Source organism: Cervus elaphus, chromosome 5 (genome assembly GCF_910594005.1).
Source record: "Cervus elaphus chromosome 5, mCerEla1.1, whole genome shotgun sequence".
In the NCBI taxonomy this organism is placed as follows: domain Eukaryota; kingdom Metazoa; phylum Chordata; class Mammalia; order Artiodactyla; family Cervidae; genus Cervus; species Cervus elaphus.
Window position 1 is genome coordinate 39122529 of NC_057819.1, and position 18858 is coordinate 39141386.

An 18858-nucleotide genomic window follows, 5' to 3' on the forward strand; every position below is an offset into this window, starting at 1 on the left:
TAAGGAAATTCTAGAGATCTGTTGTACATCATTTGTAACTGTAGTCACCAATACTGCATTTTACACTTAAGAATTTGTTAAGAGGGTAGATCTCATGTCAAGTATTCTTACCACAATAAAATAATTCTTTTAAAGAAAAAAAAAGGAAAGTCACATAGCATCACTGACACTGTGCCCCAATGTTCAGGGCAATTATAAGTCCCTGCCCAGGTTCAAGAGAGAGAATAGGTCCCACCAATTCACATACACATTGCTATTTTTGGAAAATACAATCTGTCTAACCGAGGTGACAGCAAACCACCCCTGATCACCCAAATACGTAGATCACAATATCTGTGGGGAAAAGCCACAATAGGTGTTCTCTTGGTCTCAGTTTGAATGAGAACTTTTTCTGATAGTGGCCACATAGAATGTCCCGAGGAAGGTGAAAGCTTATATACCTCAGGACTTCAGTGAGCCCTATGCAAAAGCCTCATGTGGCATTGTATACCTTTAGCCCATGAAACTTCAGGTCAAGTCTTAGTCACCAGAGGATTGTTCAGAGTTTGGAAGGAAACACCCAAGCTCCAGTAATTGACCTATTATATACAGTAAAGAAAACTGTGTCAAGGATGCTGCTGCTAGAAAATGCTTCCACATTTTACCTCGAGTCACTTGATTTGTGCTGATATTTTACAACTCATTGTTATCAAGTCCCACACAGCCCTCCTTATATCCAGAGTTCCACAGCTGTTCTTAAATGAAACCATCAACATCAGTTTTTTTAAAAAAATCTCTGTCTTCACAGAGACCTCAAAAAGAATTCAGAAGACCTGGTATGGGAAAGATGCCACTTTGCTCCTCTACTGTGGCTCCTTCTTACCAAACACCTCATAAAATCTGGTTCTTTTTCAGTTACAAAATGATGCTACTAAAAAAATAGAGATATATATGTTCATGAGTTAGAAAATCTAATACTGTTAAAATGTCAATTTTATAATTTATCAGAAAAATTTAACACAATCCTAATCAAAATCACAGTGTATTTTTGTTGTTAGAAATCAACAAGTTAGGGCTTCCCTGGTGGCTTATTTGTAAAGAATCCATTTGTCAATGCAAGAAATCAACAAGTTGATTTTAATATTCATATGAAAATGCAAAGAATCAGGGATAGCCAAAATTGCTTTGAAAATGAAGGCTGAAGTTGAAGAATATACATGACTTAATTACAAGACTAAATATAATGTTATAGTAATTGAACCAACATGATACTGAGTAAAACATAAACTTGTACATCAAAGGAAAAAAAACTGGGGACCTAGAAGTAGACTCACACATACTTAGTAAGTGGATTTTCTACAAAGATGTCAAGGTATTTGATTATGAAAAGTTCTTTTCAACAAGTGATGTTGGAAAAATTAAATATCAAATTTAATTGTTCAATGAAATATCAAACAATTAAATATCAAATCTAATCACACAAAAATTAAATTTGAATGAGGATACAAAATTAAACCAATTAAACCTTGGCTCTTACTTCATACCGTATACACACTTGATCATAGACCAGAAGGTTAAATCCAAAATTAGAAAACTTTTAAGAAGAAAATATAGTAGAAAAATTATTGTGATCTTAGGTTCTGGATATATCTCTTAGAAAGCACACAAAAAGCACCAATCCTAAAAAAAAATTATTTTTTGACAAATTGAACTTGATATATATTAAAATATTTTACCCCTCCAAAGGTATTGTTTAAAAAATGAAAGACAAGCCCGTCTGGGAAAAGAATGTTTTCAAAATGTATCTGACTAAATAGTTGTACTCAGATTGTATAAGGGGTTCTTACAACTTAAGAACATGAAACAATTGAGAAAAAATGGTATAATGTTGATATCAAAGGGGCTAGAGAAGCATTTTAAGGTGATGACATGTCTGATATCACAATTATGGAAGTGGTTACAAAACTATATGCATTAGTCAAAAGCAATCAAATTTTAAATTGATAAATATTATTAGATGTATATTATAAATTAATTGATTTAATTGTTAAGAAAAAATATTAAACATGGGTTGTTATTATTGAAGCTGGTGGTTGTGAGTGCATAGGAATCCATTACACTATTCTCTTTGCAAGTTTCTATATTAAAATGTTGAATATTATATATGGTTAAATGCTAGAGTTGGACCATAAAGAAGGCTGAGCACCAAAGAATTGATGCTTTCAAACTCTTCAGAGTCCCTTGGACTGCAAGGAGATCGATCAGTCAATCCTAAAGGAAACCATCCCTGAATATTCATAGGCAGGACTGATGCTGAAGCTGAAGCTCTAATACTTTGGCCACCTGATGTGAAGAGACAACTCACTGGAAAAGACCGTGATGCTGGGAAAGCTTAAAGGCAAAAGGAGAAAGGGACAGCAGATGATGAGATGGTTGGATGGCATCACCTGCTGACTGGACATGTATTTAAGCAAACTCCAGGAGATAGTGGAGGACAGGGAAGCTTGGTGTGCTGCAGTCCATGGGGTCTCAGGGTTGGACACGACATAGCAGCTGGACAACAACAAAATACTAGACAGGAAAGTTACATGGATCTCTCCAAATACGTGACAAAACAAGTCAGATCTAACCTGAAGAAGATGGTGATGCTTAAGGAAAGCTTGATGTGAAGGGTGGATGTGGAGTTAACTAGGCATGCCGGGATTTAGGAGGAGAAATTCTCTCAGCACAGAAACAGCTCCTTTGTACCAGGGTTGAGAATAACACAATTGAGAGACAAAAAAGGAGACTGGGGTGGCGAAAGTTCTGAAAATAGATTTTATTACAAAGTTCCAAATGCAACAGATTTGATCATTAAAATAGTCAACGCATAAATTTCAGTTGGCATTTCATGATGCCAAGAGCAGGGATGAAGCCAGCCTCTCCAGTCTGAAGAGAACATAAAATTGATGACTTCAATCTTGCCTCATTTAAATTTGATTAAAAAGTTTTTCTAAACTTTCAAATAAGATATTAGATGAATTCTAAGGCAATCTGAAGATAATTCTAGATCTGGCAATATTCCAGTCCTAAATTACAAATGGTTATTAAATTACAAGAATTAATATCTTTAGCTGTACTTAGATTGTGTGAAGTTGAAGCTATTTTTTAAGGAAGGCAACAGAAGCAAAATTCTTCAAATAGAACTTTATTAAAGAGAGTATAAACAATCTTCAACTTTCTCATATTAGAGTTTTGATAAAATTCCTCTTCAGGCAAGTATCAAGCCATCAGCTAATAGCAGAGGTTTTGGGGAAGAAAGAAAGGACACCTATGCCTGACTTCACACTTCGGGCTTTTAAAGGTTTTGCTCTGCACATCAAGGGAGAAGATGAAAACAGACATTTCTTAACTGGTTGTTGCCAATTCTTCACCAGGAAATGGGCAACAACAGAGAAGAGCGCCCAGCCAGTTTCTCCATGTTCCTCATGTGTTCATTAATGCAGCACTGTGCCAAGTGCAGTCAGGGATCTCTACTTTCTTTTAGGTCCTAGTCTTAGGGCTTCCCTGGTGGCTCAGAGGGTAAAGCGTCTGCCTGCAATGTGAGAGACCAGGGTTCAATCCCTGGATTGGGAAGATCCCCTGGAGAAGGAAATGGCAACCCACACCAGTACTCTTGCCTGGAAAATCCCATGGACAGAGGAGCCTCGTAGGCTACAGTCCATGGGGTCGCAAAGAGTCAGACACGACTGAGCGACTTCACTTCACTTCACTCATCATAGTAGGTCAGACACTGAGGGAAATGATCCAGTATTATCTCCCTCTTTTTTTTTGGGGGGGGGAGTCTATTTTCCCCTCTTGTATCTCTAATGCCTGATAAAGTATCTGACACATACTAGGCTCCAACAAACATTTATTGAAGAAGTGAACAAAATCCATAACCTCTATTAATTATTGCATTTAACTGAGTGTAAGGAAGAGTCTTGGCCACCTGGGATTTTTTTTTTTTTCTCCCTTTCATTATATTGTTGTCTTAAACCCCTCATCCTTTGTTCTTGAATTACTAATGTTATGGATCACTACTAAATAAAGTTCTATTTGAATTATTTTATACATTCTTAGAGGAAAGTGGCTCAGATCTCAATTTTCCATGCACTGCTTCAATTTGCTCAAGTGAGTGTGTCTACAACATTGCATTCTGTATTTTTCTTTAAAAAAAAAAAAGAAAAAGTTAATGTATTTCAGCTAAAAAAATTCCAGCCAATACATTTCAATTAGTAGATGTCTGCTTCAGTATAGCAAATGCAGTTTCTGCAATCATGAAAATTACTCAGCTAATAAATTATCAAATACATAAAAATGTTAAAAGTTTTCCTTTATTTTGAATGCTCACATATGTTTTACTATGGTTTTTGTGTGACTGGACTGATAAAAAATGTTGGAGGATAAAATAGCTTTGTGCACTGTATAAAGATAATAAGCCAAGAGAAAAATATTACAAGATAGATCCTTTGCAAATCAAAATGGATGGTGATTTAGGGAAATTTCTTGTTCTTATAATTTTTTGGCATCAGGAGCTCCTGTAATAACTGTTACAAACTACAGAGAGACCAGACATGGCTTGACATCTGGGCCAGCAGTCATTATTCTACTGTATCAAGTCGACTAAATCTTTGGGACTAGGAAATCCTGAGGTGCTTTTCCTATTGTTTAGGAAAGTCTGTGTGGGGTCTGGAAATTGGCCACTTTTCTGTAAACTTTACCCCTCCATCCTTTCCCCCTCCAGGAAACCTTCAGGCTATTTCTTCTTAACTTTATGTTCTCCTGTCTTGAGCCTCACTCCCCACACCACTGTCTTCCCTCTTGTCATACAGGCACAAAGCTGAACATTCATTCACAAACCGTTATTTCCTTCTAAAGATAAAACACAAGCAATCTGGATAATAAAAGAAGTCATTTCTGAGTGACCTTTTAATTCACTTATACTCATTTAACTTGATAAAAGAAACCCCCACCCTTTGCTTCTGGAACAAGTCTTTCATCCTTTATCTCTGAATTCTCAAAGGCTAGATAAACTATTCATACCACGGCAGCCCATTTCATTTCCTTGCTTTAATTTCCTCATCATTAATTTCTTCAAAAGTTTGACATTGGTCACTACTATAAAAAAGAATTAAAAAAACCCCAGCATTATAATTATGTATCTACCCACAGAGCATCTCTTTGACATATTTCCTCCTACTACTCTGAGAGGACCAATATGAAATCTACCCTCTGGGTCATGTTAGCAGCAGCTGTTGCTTCTGAGGCTGCTGCTTAGGCTGTATGTGTGCCCAACAGATGCAAAACACTGGGTGGGCACTATGTGAGGGGGGTCATGCAACTGAATCCCAGCCCCACAGAAATCGTTCCACAAATCCAATGATTCAAAACTTCTAAACATAAAACATGGCTTTTACTAAGTTAGAAATCTGGAACGCCCAGGATTCATAAAACATGTCATATGTGACTGGGTATTCTCTGCTCAAAAACTAAAAATAAATTCCCCTGTAGCAGAAAGATGGGAAGTTTAAAAATGGCTCTCCAGTGCTAAAGATGTAGGATCAGTGATATATTGCTAAACATTTAACAGCAGTTCTCAGGGGAGGAGGAAACCCTGCTGTATACCATTTGTTGCCTTCTATGGGCTTCCCAGATGGTACTAGTAGTAAAGAACTCACCAGCCAATGCAGGAGACATGAGACACGGACTGATCCTTGGGTCTTGAAGATCCCCTGGAGGAGAGCACAGCGACCCACTCCAGTATTCTTGCCTGGAGAATCCCATGGACAGAGGAGCCTGGTGGGCTACAGTCCATAGGGTCACAAAGAGTTTGACATGACTGAGCTACTCAGCATAGCATATGATCTAAATACTCCCATTATGGCCAATTTAGAGTTACTTGGATGACATCAGTAAGCATGGAGTAAACACCAGTGAACACTGGAAGAAATGCATGTAATTGGTTCTTGGGAGCAAGTCTGAGTAGGTCTCCAATATCCCACTGTGAGATGAACAAAAGACTGCATTTGAATCTGGCCTGAGATATTTTTTTGAAATCAGTGCCTTAGAAAACATATATGCCAAGTATTATATGTTTTTGCTACTAAAAGAAAAACACTGAATGTTTTAGGGTGAAATGTTTCAAATCAAGTAAATAAACAAATTTGAAAGGGAAGTTTGAATTAAGGAAAGCATTGCTTCTGGAGCAGGTTAAAATTCAGTTTCTGTAACTAAACTTTGTAGTTTCCTTCACTCAGTTTCTTTTTCGGCCCTCTATTCCTTTGTGGGACTGGAAACAAATTTCAATCAATTTGTGATCAAGTCTTTTTCATAAGAGGCCCACAATATTAAGGCGGCTTCTGAAATAATAAGGCTTTCCCTGGTGGCTCAATGGTAAAGAATCCGCCTTCCAATGCAGGAGACCCCGACTGAATTCCGGGGTTGGGAAGATCCCCTGGAATAGGAAATTGTAACCTACTCTAGTATTCTTGCCTAGGAAACCCCATGGGAGGAGCCTGGTGGGCCACAGTCTATGGGTTCGCAAAGAATCAGACATGACTTAGTGACAGAAAACAAGCACATGACGTAATAAGGCATTAGTAATGAGACATTTCCATCAGTTTTGCCTTCCTTGGCATCTGCTGAGATAGCCATAGAAGATTTTGGAACTCAGTCCTTGATCCATGCTGCAGAAATGTACCAGTTTCTAGTAGTATGGCTTCTAGGTTTGCCTAGTTCTACTCATTCTATTTCTTGGCCTTGTGGAAACCTAGAAGTGGATCTGTTTTTCCAATATGTCTCTGTTGTGATGTCCTCTAAGGCTGGATCTGTCTAGAGACAACATTTAAACCCCTCTATTTGAGAACAATTCATGACCCCTCTACTCTCAGTTCCCAGAAAGTAGGCATTTCACTCTTTCCTAAGGGCTTCATTTAAGCAATCAGGCACAGAGTCTGTCCCTCCTTGCAACTCACCTTTGTCCACACAATTAAAATTTCTCTTCCAACTATTCCTATCCACTACTGGCTCCAGCTTTGGACACCTGTCCTCTGTCCTGGATTGTGAGATGGAACAGGGAAGCTTTGGTCAAATTCATGATGTTTTCTTTCCAGTTCTCTCTGTCTTCCCTTTAAGGGTTCTACCACCTCTTTGAGCTCTAGAAATGGAGAGAGTCCCCTTTTTCTCTTTAAGAGTGTTACTTTCCTCTTTAAGAGTGCTAAATGCTCTAGCATTTCAATGTGTAAGAAGAGAGAGGAGTGGTGAAAGAAAATAGATGGGGAAAAAAAAAACTGTCTTAATATAACAGCAATTTCATACCACACTGCATTATTGGAGCAGTAATTCTTATATTTTTACTGTTTCTGCTCCAAGCATAGAAGTGCTAGTGGCCTATTTTCAAAGAAATACTTTCTTCAATATTAGACTCTAAGAAACACTAAAATCATAAACAAGAATTAAAATTTTAAGAACCCATGGGAAGAAGACTTAAATGACTGACGAAATTCAAGGGAGTTTAATATCACAGCAGTCAACAGCATAACAGATTGAGCTAATATAAAGGGCTGTGCACACATACCTAGGAAGTTTGCATTTTTGACAAAAAATCTCAGAAGTCTCCAGAAGCCAAAAATGAAGAGGAAAGTTAATATTAGAGCCATAAACTTGAAATAGGCTGCAGTATGCTTTTAAACTCATACCTTGGTGGTTGTAATGGTACCGGGGCAGAGATGTGACCTAAGTGCTGGAGATGGTGGCCTGGCCTGAGATGGTAACAGTCATTCTGGACCATGAGACATTGCCTCAGGAGTGAAAGCTTGACTGAGATAACTACATAAAGCTGGGGCCTGCCACCATCTTGGAGAATTAAAAAAAAAAAAAAGAGTCAATTTCTGGAAGAAGAAAGAAACAAATATATACGTGTGTGTGTGTGTATACATAAATATAGGGCTTCCCAGGTGGTGCAGTGATAAAGAACCCATCTGCCAATGCAGGACACAGGTTTAATCCTTGGGTGGGGAAGATCCCCTGGAGGAGAAAATGGCACCCCACTTCAGTATTCTTTCCTGGAAAAAAAAAAAAAATATATATATATATATATATATGTATATGTGTGTTTGTGTATGTGTCTGTGTGTCTCTGTGTGTGTGTGTGTGTCTGTGTATGTTTGCCTGTGTGCATACGTGCTCAGTCACTTGCTCAGTCATGTCTAACTCTGTGATCCCATGGACTGTAGCCCACCAGATTCCTTTTCCATGACATTTTCCAGTTAAGAACACTGGACTGGGTTGCCACTTCCTATTCCAGGGGATCTTTCTGACCCAGGGATAGAACCTGCATCTATTGCATCTCCTATACTGGCAGGCAAATTCTTTATGACTGTGCCACATTTGCATAATCTCTATTAATGTATTATATATGTATGCTTTTGATATACATATGCATATATAACTTATCTGTAATATATATATTACATGGCAGATAGATGGAGAAACAGTGGAAACAGTGACAGGCTTTTTTGGGGGGACTCGAAAATCACTGCAAATGGTGACTGCAGCCATGAAATAAAAAGACACTTACTCCTTGGAAGAAAAGTTATGACCAATCTATACAACTTATTAAAAAGCAGAGACATTACTTTGTCCACAAAGTCCATCTAGTCAAGGCTATGGTTTTTCCAGTAGTCATGTATGGGTGTGAGAGTTGGACTACAAAGAAAGCTGAGCACCGAAGAATTGATGCTTTTGAACTATGGTGTTGGAGAAGACTCTTGCAAGTCCCTTGGACTGCAAGGAGATCCAACCAGTCCATCCTGAAGGAGATCAGTCCTGGGTATTCATTGGAAGGACTGATGTTGAAGCTGAAACTCCAATACTTTGGCCACCTGATGGGAAGAGCTGACTCATTGGAAAAGACCCTGATGCTGGGAAAGAATGAAGGCATGAGGAGAAGGGGACGACAGAGGATGAGATGGTTGGATGGCATCACCAACTCAATGGACATGAGTTTGAATAAACTCCGGGAGTTGGTGATGGACAGGGAGGCCTGGTGTGCTGCAGTCCATAGGGTTGCAAAGAGTTGGACATGACTGAGTGACTGAACTGAACTGAATACACACACACACACACACACACACACACGAGTTTTACATAAATATATTCCATGAAAATTCTGGACCCCAGTGTTACCACACCACATGAAATCTGAATTAACATTATCTGTACACATGCCGTGGAAATTGCTAAGCTATGGACTTAACACAAATTTGAGACTGGTTAGAAGATACTCCTTTAAGTAACACTTTTGTTCTTCTTGTATTGCACTATTTAACCCACACTATTTTTTCCCTAAATAATATTATTTAATACATTTGAGACATCATACAAAGTTAGCTTTATTTATTTATTTTTATTAATGTAAGAAAGTTATTTTTGGCCCCACCATGTAGCATGTAGGATCTTAGCTCACCAACCAGGGATCAAACCTGTGCCCCGTGCAGTGGAAGTGCAGAGTCCTAACCATTGGACTGCCAGCGACGTCCCAGCTTCACTTTAAAAAATTAGGACCATAAATATGAACCAGTAAAAAACAGGCCTGACTGAGCCTCAGGTGATCCCTGGGAACAGTTCCCTTGCGGTGGCCCGGGCCTGACCTAAAATAGAGTGAGGCCGAGAATGGTGAAGGCCCTGAAAAAGCCAAGCTCATGAGGCAGGAGACTGACTCCAATGGAAGGCCACCGGGGGGCTTGGAGGCTACAGTCTCTGCTAAGAACAAGCAAAGGTTCTTGGCTTCCTGGTCTAGCTGAGTCTCCTGGTTCCGTCTCTGCCCCAGGTCATGGACAAAGCCTCTCTCTGTATGTGAGGTGTGGGAGCGTTGCAGGCAGGCTCATCAGGTCACTGATGTATGCAGGGAGTGGGCTCAAAGGACAGACAGGGGAGAAAAATTGGGAAGGGGGCTGTGGTGAGGAACAGGTGGGGAGCTGACAGGAATCCCCTGGCTGTGTCCTCAGGAAGGGATGCTCACAGTAATGAGCTATCGCCAATTGACACATGGTCTAATTTCATGTTTATGATTTTCTATCACCTCTAGTACATGTAACTTCCTGGAAGTCAGAAGTTTGTTCTATCTTCACCTCTTAGAGAAAAGACCCTGATGCTGGGAAAGACTGAAGGCAGGAGGAGAAGGGGATGACAGAGGATGAGATGGTTGGATGGTATCACCAACTCAATGGACATGAGTTTGAGCAAACTCTGGGAGATGGTAAAGAACAGGGAAGCTTGGCATGCTGCAGTCCACGGGGTTGCAAAGAGTCAGAACTGAAGACAACTTAAGAGAAAAGGACCTGGAACTGGGCAAAAATATGACTAGTAAGCTATTGGTCCCTTGGTGTAACAGCCGTTGTTGGGACAGTCCATCAAGAGGACAGTCAGAAAACTACATAGGAGTATTATTGAAAAAACTGAGATAGTAAAGAGATTTTAAATTATATTTGTAAAAAGAGTCTTTTAGAAGGCTCAGTTATTAATAAGTAAAAGTAGATGTAAAAATAACTAGATAAAAGTTCTAAAAGTGACTTTCACAGACACACACAAGCATATGCTTTTTACACTAAAAGAACTGCCTAACATGAAAGCAAAAAAACCCACACTCTATCTCTGTGAAGTCATAGATGAGAAGAAACAGAAATCCTGAGGCAGTTATGTATTAACGGCTAAGAAGATAGGCTTCGAATCACATTCCAGAGGTTTAAGTGAGCAAGTGTTTTCTTTGCTTTTCAACACATGCTATGAGAGAGATGTAAGCCAGGCAAGTAGAAGGAGAGATAAGGAGGGAAGAAGGAAGGGACAGAGGAAGAGAGGGAGACAAGGATAGGAAAAAAGAAGGGATAAGGGTGAGTCAAGGAGAGCAGTGGATTTCAGAGTTCCCAACAGTGGAAAACAGGATATGATTTGACCAGCATACTTTGTTTTCAGACATTTTTTACATTCCCAGTTCTAACTTATGCTCTTCTTTCCCTTCTGCCTGTCCAGTCTCTAATACTCTATTCTTTAGGACACTGTACAGCCTTTCCATTGTGGAGCTCTTATTGAAATGTTCCTTCATTTTAAAGGTGACTATTTGTGGGCATGTGTGAGTGAGCATGTGCATGTGAGTCTGCAGGTTCCCTAAAGACAAGGATATAAGAAAACTGAATAATAGACCTCTTTTTCCTTTCCTTAACTTTTAAACTACTGTGCACATAACTTCATATAATCTCCCAGCCACTTACTTGGAAAGAGGCCATAAGAGGAAAAGAGGCTATTCACTGTTCATATACATGTATTTCAAAATACCTTTTAGATTATTGTCTAACTTAAGAGATTTTGATTACTCATAGGATGTTGTGCCTTTATAAAAATGGGGATGAAGAGTGTGGTTTGTATCTTCAGCAGAAAAACATATTTATTAAATTCATTAATTTAACTCTTCTCTGTGTATTTAATTGGGGCTTCCCTGGTGGTTCAGACAGTAAAGAATCTGCCTACAATGCAGGAGACCTGGGTTTGATCCCTGGGTCAGGAAGATCCCCTGGAGAAGGAAATGTCTAACCACTTTGATATTCTTGCCTGGAAAATCCCATGGACAGCGGAGCCTGATGGGCTATAGTCCATAGGGTCATAAAGAGTTACAACTGAGCAACTATCACACAAATACATGTATTTAATCACAAGATAGTTTATTTGGTTAGGTATGTAATCTCCATATATTAGGTAGTTGAAATAGGAAAAAGGAGTCCAAAATGGTAGTGACTTAAAGAAAGGAAAAAGCCCATGAAAATGGAACAAAAGAAAATCTGAGGACTGGAGTGAGATCTTCAGATGGAACAAACAGCCCTCTAAGCTAGCCTAATTTATGTAGGGCAGGCTCAGGGGGGAAGGAGAAAAATGTATAAAAGGAGAAAGCCAAGATGGATTGAGGCCTCTCCTTTGGGGTCAGCCCACCCTCACATCGCGAGGATGTTCACTTCCACTGTGCTGGGTTTTCTTTGCGTTCAGCTTCCACCACGTGAGCTTTTGCCTAGTTGGGCTTCTGTTGTACTTGGCCTCAGCCTCATGGGGGCTGAGCTGAGGTTGTTTCAGCCAGGTTGAATCTGAGTCACAGCACCAGGGATGTCTGGGGAGTGTGTAATTTCCTCGGTTCTGTCTCACGGCAACAAAAATTTGAAGCAATGGACAGACCAGTGTTACAGCTTAGTTTTATTTGGCAAGCAAAAAAAATACATCCTTGAGGTGTGAGGGAGGGCCAACCCAAAAGAAGAGAAGAGAAGAGAAGCCAGAGGCTCAATTTTGGCTCCTCTTTTTTATGTTTTTTCTCCTCCCTCTGAGCCTGCCCTATGTAAATTGAGCTAGCCAGGAGGGCTGTTTGTTTCACCTGAGGTTCTCACTCTGGTCCTCGGACCTTCCTTTATTCTATTTTCATGGGCTTTCCCCTTCTTTGTCTTTTAGTCATTGTCATTCTGGACTCCTTTTTCCTATTCTAACTACCTAACACATGGGTTTGAAACTTGAAAATAGAAAAGGTTTTGTGAGCTTTAACTCTGGCACACGGTGTAAAATATTTAAACTCCAAATAAAATTGTGAATGGAGTCAATTTCCATCACATAGATCCTCTTAATAAGGAATGAGGTAATATTTAAAGAAGCATTTCAGACTACAACATAGAAATGTAAGTAATGGACCAATGTGTGATATTATACAGTGTTTAGTTTGGGACTGCTGTGTGGTGTGTGTGTGTATGTTGTCACATTTGACTCTTGCCACTCTTTAGACTGTAGCTCGCCAGGCTCCTCAGTCCATGGAACTCTCCAGACAGAATAGTGGAGTGGGTTGCCATGCCCTTCTCCATGGGATCTTCCCGACCCAGGGATTGAATCCAGATCTCCTGCATTGCCGGCAGATTCTTCACCGTCTGAGCCATTGTCCGTGAGATTTTTCAGGCAAGAATACTAGAGTGGGAGGCCATTTCCTCCTCCAGGGGATCTTCATTACCCAGGGATCAAATCCATGTCTCCTTCACTGCAGGCAGATTCCTTACAGCTGAGCCATCAAGGAAGCTCCCAAATGTATATGTGCATATTTGATAGTATCATTAGTTAAACTTATATGTTAAGACATTTGTATAAATACTTAAAATTAGAAGGAACAATTGAAATATAAACGATGTATAAGAAAAAATAATGCTTTGACAATTTTCAAAATAGTTTTTAGTTAGTGAAACCAAGTGGGGCCCTGTAGGGCTCCCAGGCACAGAGATCATTCGCCACTCCCCCACCGCCCCCCATTTCTTGTAGGCAAGACTCCAGCCTCCAAGACCTTCCTAGAGTTTCTAAGGGCAGATTCAAACCATTGCTAGTCAAGGGAGGAGTAGTCAAGAAACACCTGAGGCAAGATTAAAGGGATGAGGTAAGCTCATTAAAATTAGGATAGCAACCACCTAAGGTGAGAGGATGGCAATGCAAGCCCTGCACACACCCTATTCTTGTTCTAAGAATCCTTGTTAACTTAAAAAATGACGCACAATGTAAGAGTTGTGAGTTAAGTTTTATTTGGGACAAAATGGAGAATGGCAGCTTGGAAGACAGCACCTCAGCCAGCTCTGAGAAACTGCTCCAAAGAGCCAGTGGGAGAAGGTCAACATATGTGATTTTGGTGAAGGGGGAGTTCAGGCAATTAGGCACTCATTTTACAAAAGGTTTTTCTGCTAGTCACAAGGAGCTGAAGTCACCATGAAGGGATTTTAGTGCTTTTCAAAGATATAGAATTTAATTCAGATGACCATTACATCTACTACTGTGAGTAAGAACCTTTTGAGGAAATGGAGTAGCCCTTATAGTCAACAAGAGTCCAAAATGCAATAAATACTTAAAAGAAGGAACACTTGAAATATAAATGATGAATAAGAAAAAACAATGCTTTCACAATTTTCAAAACAGTTTTTAGTTAGTGAAACCAAGTGGGGCCCTGTAGGGGTGTGTCGACTTAAAAAGATGCACAGCTTGAGAGTTGAGAGTTAAGTTTTATTTGAGGCAAAATGAAGACTGTGGTCCGGGAGGCAGCAGCTCGGAGGGCTCTGAGAGAACAGCTCCAAAGAGGTAGGGTGGATGGTCAATATATAAGGTTTTAGTGAAGAGAGAGTTCAGTGCAATCAAGTGCTTGCTTTACAAGAGGTTTTCTCATAGTCAGGAAGATCTGATGTCACCATGAATGGATTTAGTGCTTTTCTGGATACAATCAGATGCAGGGCTTGGGATCATTAAATCTGTTCCTAAAAATATCCAACTATGTAAAGACCTGTTCCTCACTCAGGTCTGAACTGAGAACGCCTCACTCCACCCTGAACTACCTCACAGGGTGTTGAAAGTCAACAGCTGAAGCAGCACAGGATTCAGTCTCTGCAGAAGCAGATGGCAAATACCCTCATTGTTATTGTTGTTTAGTGACTGGCAAATACTGTTAGCAATTGCCAGTTTGTCGTTGACAGGCAGGTACCAATTTGTAGCTGACAGGTGCAATCTCAAAAAGACAGCATGGTCTCTGTTTGTTTCCAAGGCAAACCACTCAACATCACAGTAATCCAAGTCTATGCCCCCACCAGTAATGCTGAAGAAGATGAAGTTGAATGACCCAATGAAGATCTACAAGACCTTCTAGAACTAACCCCCCCCCCCCCAAAAAAAAAGATGTCCTTTTGTCCTTTTCATCATAGGAGACTGGAATACAAAAGTAGGAATTCAAGAGATACCTGGAGTAACAGGCAAGTCTGGCCTTGGAGTACAAAATGAAGCAGGGTAAAGGCTAATAGAGTTTTGCCAAGAAAACACACTGGACATTGCAAACACCCTCTTCCAACAATAAAAGAGATGACTCTACACATGGACATCACCAGATGGTCAAAACTGAAATCAGATTGATTATATTCTTTGCAGTTGAAGATGGAGAAGCTCTAAACAGTCAGCAAAAACAAGACCTGGAACTGACTGTGGTTCAGATCATGAACTCCTTATTGCAAAATTCAGACTTAAATTGAAGAAAGTAGGGAAAACCACTAGACCATTCAGGTATGACCTAATACAAATACCTTATGATTACATGGTGGAAGTGATGAATAGATTCTAAGGATTCAATCTGAAAGACAGAGTGCCTGAAAAAATATGGATAGAGTTTCATAGCATTGTACAGGGGGTGGTGATCAGTACCATCCCTAAGAAAAAAAAATGCAAAAGGCAAAAAGGTTGTCTGAGGAGGCCTTACAAATAGCTGAGAAAAGAAGAGAAGCAAAAGGCAAAGGAGAAAAGGAAAGATATACCCATCTGAAAGCAGAGTTCCAAAGAACAGGAAGGAGAGATAAGAAAGTCTTCCTCACTGATCAATGCAAAGAAATAGAGGAAAACAATAGAATAAGAATGACTAGAGATCTCTTCAAGAAAATTAGAGATACCAAGGGAACATTTCATGCAAAGATGGGCTCAATAAATGGCAGAAATGGTATGGACCTAACAGAAGCAGAAGATATTAAGAAAAGGTGACAGGAAAACACAGAAGAACTGTACAAAAAAGATCATGACTCAGATAATCACGATGGTGTTATCACTCACCTAGAGCCAGACATCCTGGAATGTGAAATTAAATGGGTCTTAGGAAGCATCACTTTGAAAAGCTAATGGAGGTTATGGAATTGCAGTTGAGCTATTTCAAATCCTAAAAGATGATGCTGTGAAAGTGCTACACTCAATATGCCAGCAAATGTGGAGAAAACAGCAGTGGCCACAGGACTGGAAAAGGTCAGTTTTCTTCCAATCCCAAAGAAGGGCAATCCCAAAGAATGTTCAAACTGCCGCACAATTGCACTCATTTCACATGCTAGCAAATTAATGTTCAAAATTCTCCAAGCTAGGGTTCAACAGTACATGAACTGAGAAATCCCAATAGTCACGCTAAATTTCAAAAAGGCAGAGGAACAGGAGATCAAATTACCAACATCTATTGGTCATAGAAAAAGTAAGAGAATTTCAGAAGAACATCTACTTCTGTTTCATTGACTATGCTAAAGCCTTTGTGTGGATCACAACAAACTGTGGAAAATTCTTAAAGAGATGTGAATACCAGACCACCTGACCTGCCTCCTGAGAAATCTGTATGCAGGTCAAGAAGCAACAGTTAGAACTGGACATGGAACAGACTGGTTTCAAATTGAAAGGAGTATGTCAAGGCTGTATATTGTCACCCTGCTTATTTAACTTATATGCAGAGTACATCATGAGAAACGCTGGGCTGGAAGAAGCACAAGCTGGAATCAAGATTGCCGGGAGAAATATCAATAACCTCAGATATGCAGATGACACCATCCTTATGGCAGAAAGTGAAGAAGAACTACAGAGCCTCTTGATGAAGGTGAAAAAGGAGAGTGAAGAAGCTGGCTTAAAACTCAACATTCCAAAACTAAGATCATGGCATCTGGTCCCATCACTTCATGGCAAATAAATGGGTAAACAATGAAAACCATAACAGACTTTATTTTCTTGGGTTCCAAAATCACTGCAAATGGTGACTGCAGCCATGAAATTAAAAGATGCTAGCTCCTTGGAAGAAAAGTTATGACCAACCTAGACAGCATATTAAAAAACAGGGACATTACCTTAGTGACAAAGGTTCATATAGACAAAGTTTTGTTTTTTCCAGTAGTCGTGTATCGATGTGAGAGTTGGACCATAAAGAAGGTTGATCGCCAAAGAATTGATGCTTTTGAACTGTGGTGCTGGGGAAGACTATTGAGAGTCCCTTGGACTGCAAGATCAAACCAGTCAATCCTAAAAGAAATCAGTCCTGAATATTCATTGGAAGGACTGATGCTGATGCTGAAGCTCCAATACTTTGGCCACCTGATGCAAAGAGCCGACTCATTAGCAAAGACCCTGAATCTAGGAAAGATTGAAGATGGATGAGAAGGGGACAACAGAGGATGAGATGGTTGGATGGCCTCACTGGCTCAATGGACATGAGTTTGAGCAAGCTCTGGTAGATGGTGAAGGACAGGGATGTCTGCAATGCAGCAATCCATGGGATCACAAAGAGCCAGACACTACTGAGCCAAGACTAAAGAAGGACTGGGATCATGAAATCAGTTCCTGAAAATATCCATCCATCTTAGGACCTGTCCCACCAGTTACTCTGGCGCACAGAGTGCCTCACTCTCCACCCTTAATTCCCTTCAGGTCGTATTGAAGGTCAAAAACCGCAGGAACACAGGATTCAGTCTCCAGAGGCAGATAGCTAATTCTCTTGGTAAGCACCAATTTGCAGTTGACACCCTCAGCAAGTTCTCTGGGGTTTAGACAGTTTTTTGAAGCAGAAGCCTAGTGTGGCTCCCTTTGCCTGGCAAAGCAATAAAGGTATCTTTTTTCTACTTCACCCAACACTCTGTCTCAGTATTTGATTTGCACCTGTGTATGGTGAGACTGTGAAGAAAGCTGAGCGCCAAAAAATTGATGCTTTTGAACTGTGGTGCTGGAGAAGACTCTTGAGAGTCCGTTGGACTGCAAGGAGATCCAACCAGTCCATCCTAAAGGAGATCAGTCCTGGGTGTTCATTGGAAGGACTGATGCTGAGGCTGAAACTCCAGTACTTTCGCCACCTCATGTGAAGAGTTGACTCATTGGAAAAGACCCTGATGCTGGGAGTGATTGGGGGCAGGAGGAGAAGGGGACGACAGAGGATGAGATGGCTGGATGGCATCACCGACTAGATGGACATGAGTTTGAGTAAACTTCGGGAGTTTGTGATGGACAGGGAGGCCTGGCGTGCTACAGTTCATGGGGTCACAAAGAGTCAGACATGACTGAGCAACTGAACTGAACTGAACTGAACTGTCAGATATACAGACAATGCTATGTAGCAACCAGAATGGCAAATGACAACAAAAATGGCTATGAGAGATTTAAAATTTTGCCTGTGACTGCAAAAAATACAACTAAGAAACAGCTATCCATTCTTGAGCATTCAGTACAAAAGTACAGTCAATTTCTTCCATTGAAATTATGTAATTTTTTCCATAAGAAATTATGGACATGAGATTGAGTAAACTCCGGGAGTTGGTTATGGACAGGGAGGTCTGGCGTGCTGCGATTCATGGAATCGCAAAGAGTCGGACACAACGGAGCGACTGAACTGAACTGATGGTGAGATAGAGCTTCAGTAATATTATCAATTGATGAATAAATACTTTAAAATATAAATACATATTTGAAATATTAATAGTTAAGGACTATCCTGAAATATATTTCCATAATAATTTGAAAACAAGCAGATACCACCTTCCTAACATGATGAATTTTCTTAGCCTTTAGAAGTAGTTATTTACACTTCTTTAATCTGAAGTATAGTTACTCTTTGGCTTATCAGTAACATTCCTTTGTTTCAATATTTCACTCTATAAAGGCTGTTAACTATTAATTAATAAATAGTCAAATAGTTAACGGATGTGTTTAAACCATTAAAAAAAAATATGATTGTTACCATGTGTCCAAATGGTTCACATATATTGAAGATCTTTCCATAAATGATCCATGAACTTATAATTCATGGACTATAACCTACAGTAGGATAAGATGCAAAACCTCTGGCTTAAGTATCTGTTAATTAGGAAGGCCCAGGAACGGCACAAATGTATTGAGGGCATCACTGGTTCACGGGGTATGTTTTCCAACAACTGAATTATTTTAACATAGACTTTGAAGATAGAGGGATATAGTAGTTTCCTAGATGTGAATTTAAAAGAAAGAATATTTAAAGCTACTGTAAAATAAGTGTCCCTGTTTCTCTAAT

General features: G+C 39.8%; 1 long non-coding RNA gene across 1 annotated transcript in view; it reads right to left on the minus strand.

Annotated features, from left to right (window-relative positions):
* LOC122694089 overlaps positions 1 to 18858 on the minus strand; it is a 138884-nt gene that overhangs the window by 102701 nt on the left and 17325 nt on the right. The gene's annotated exons all lie outside the window — the stretch shown is intronic.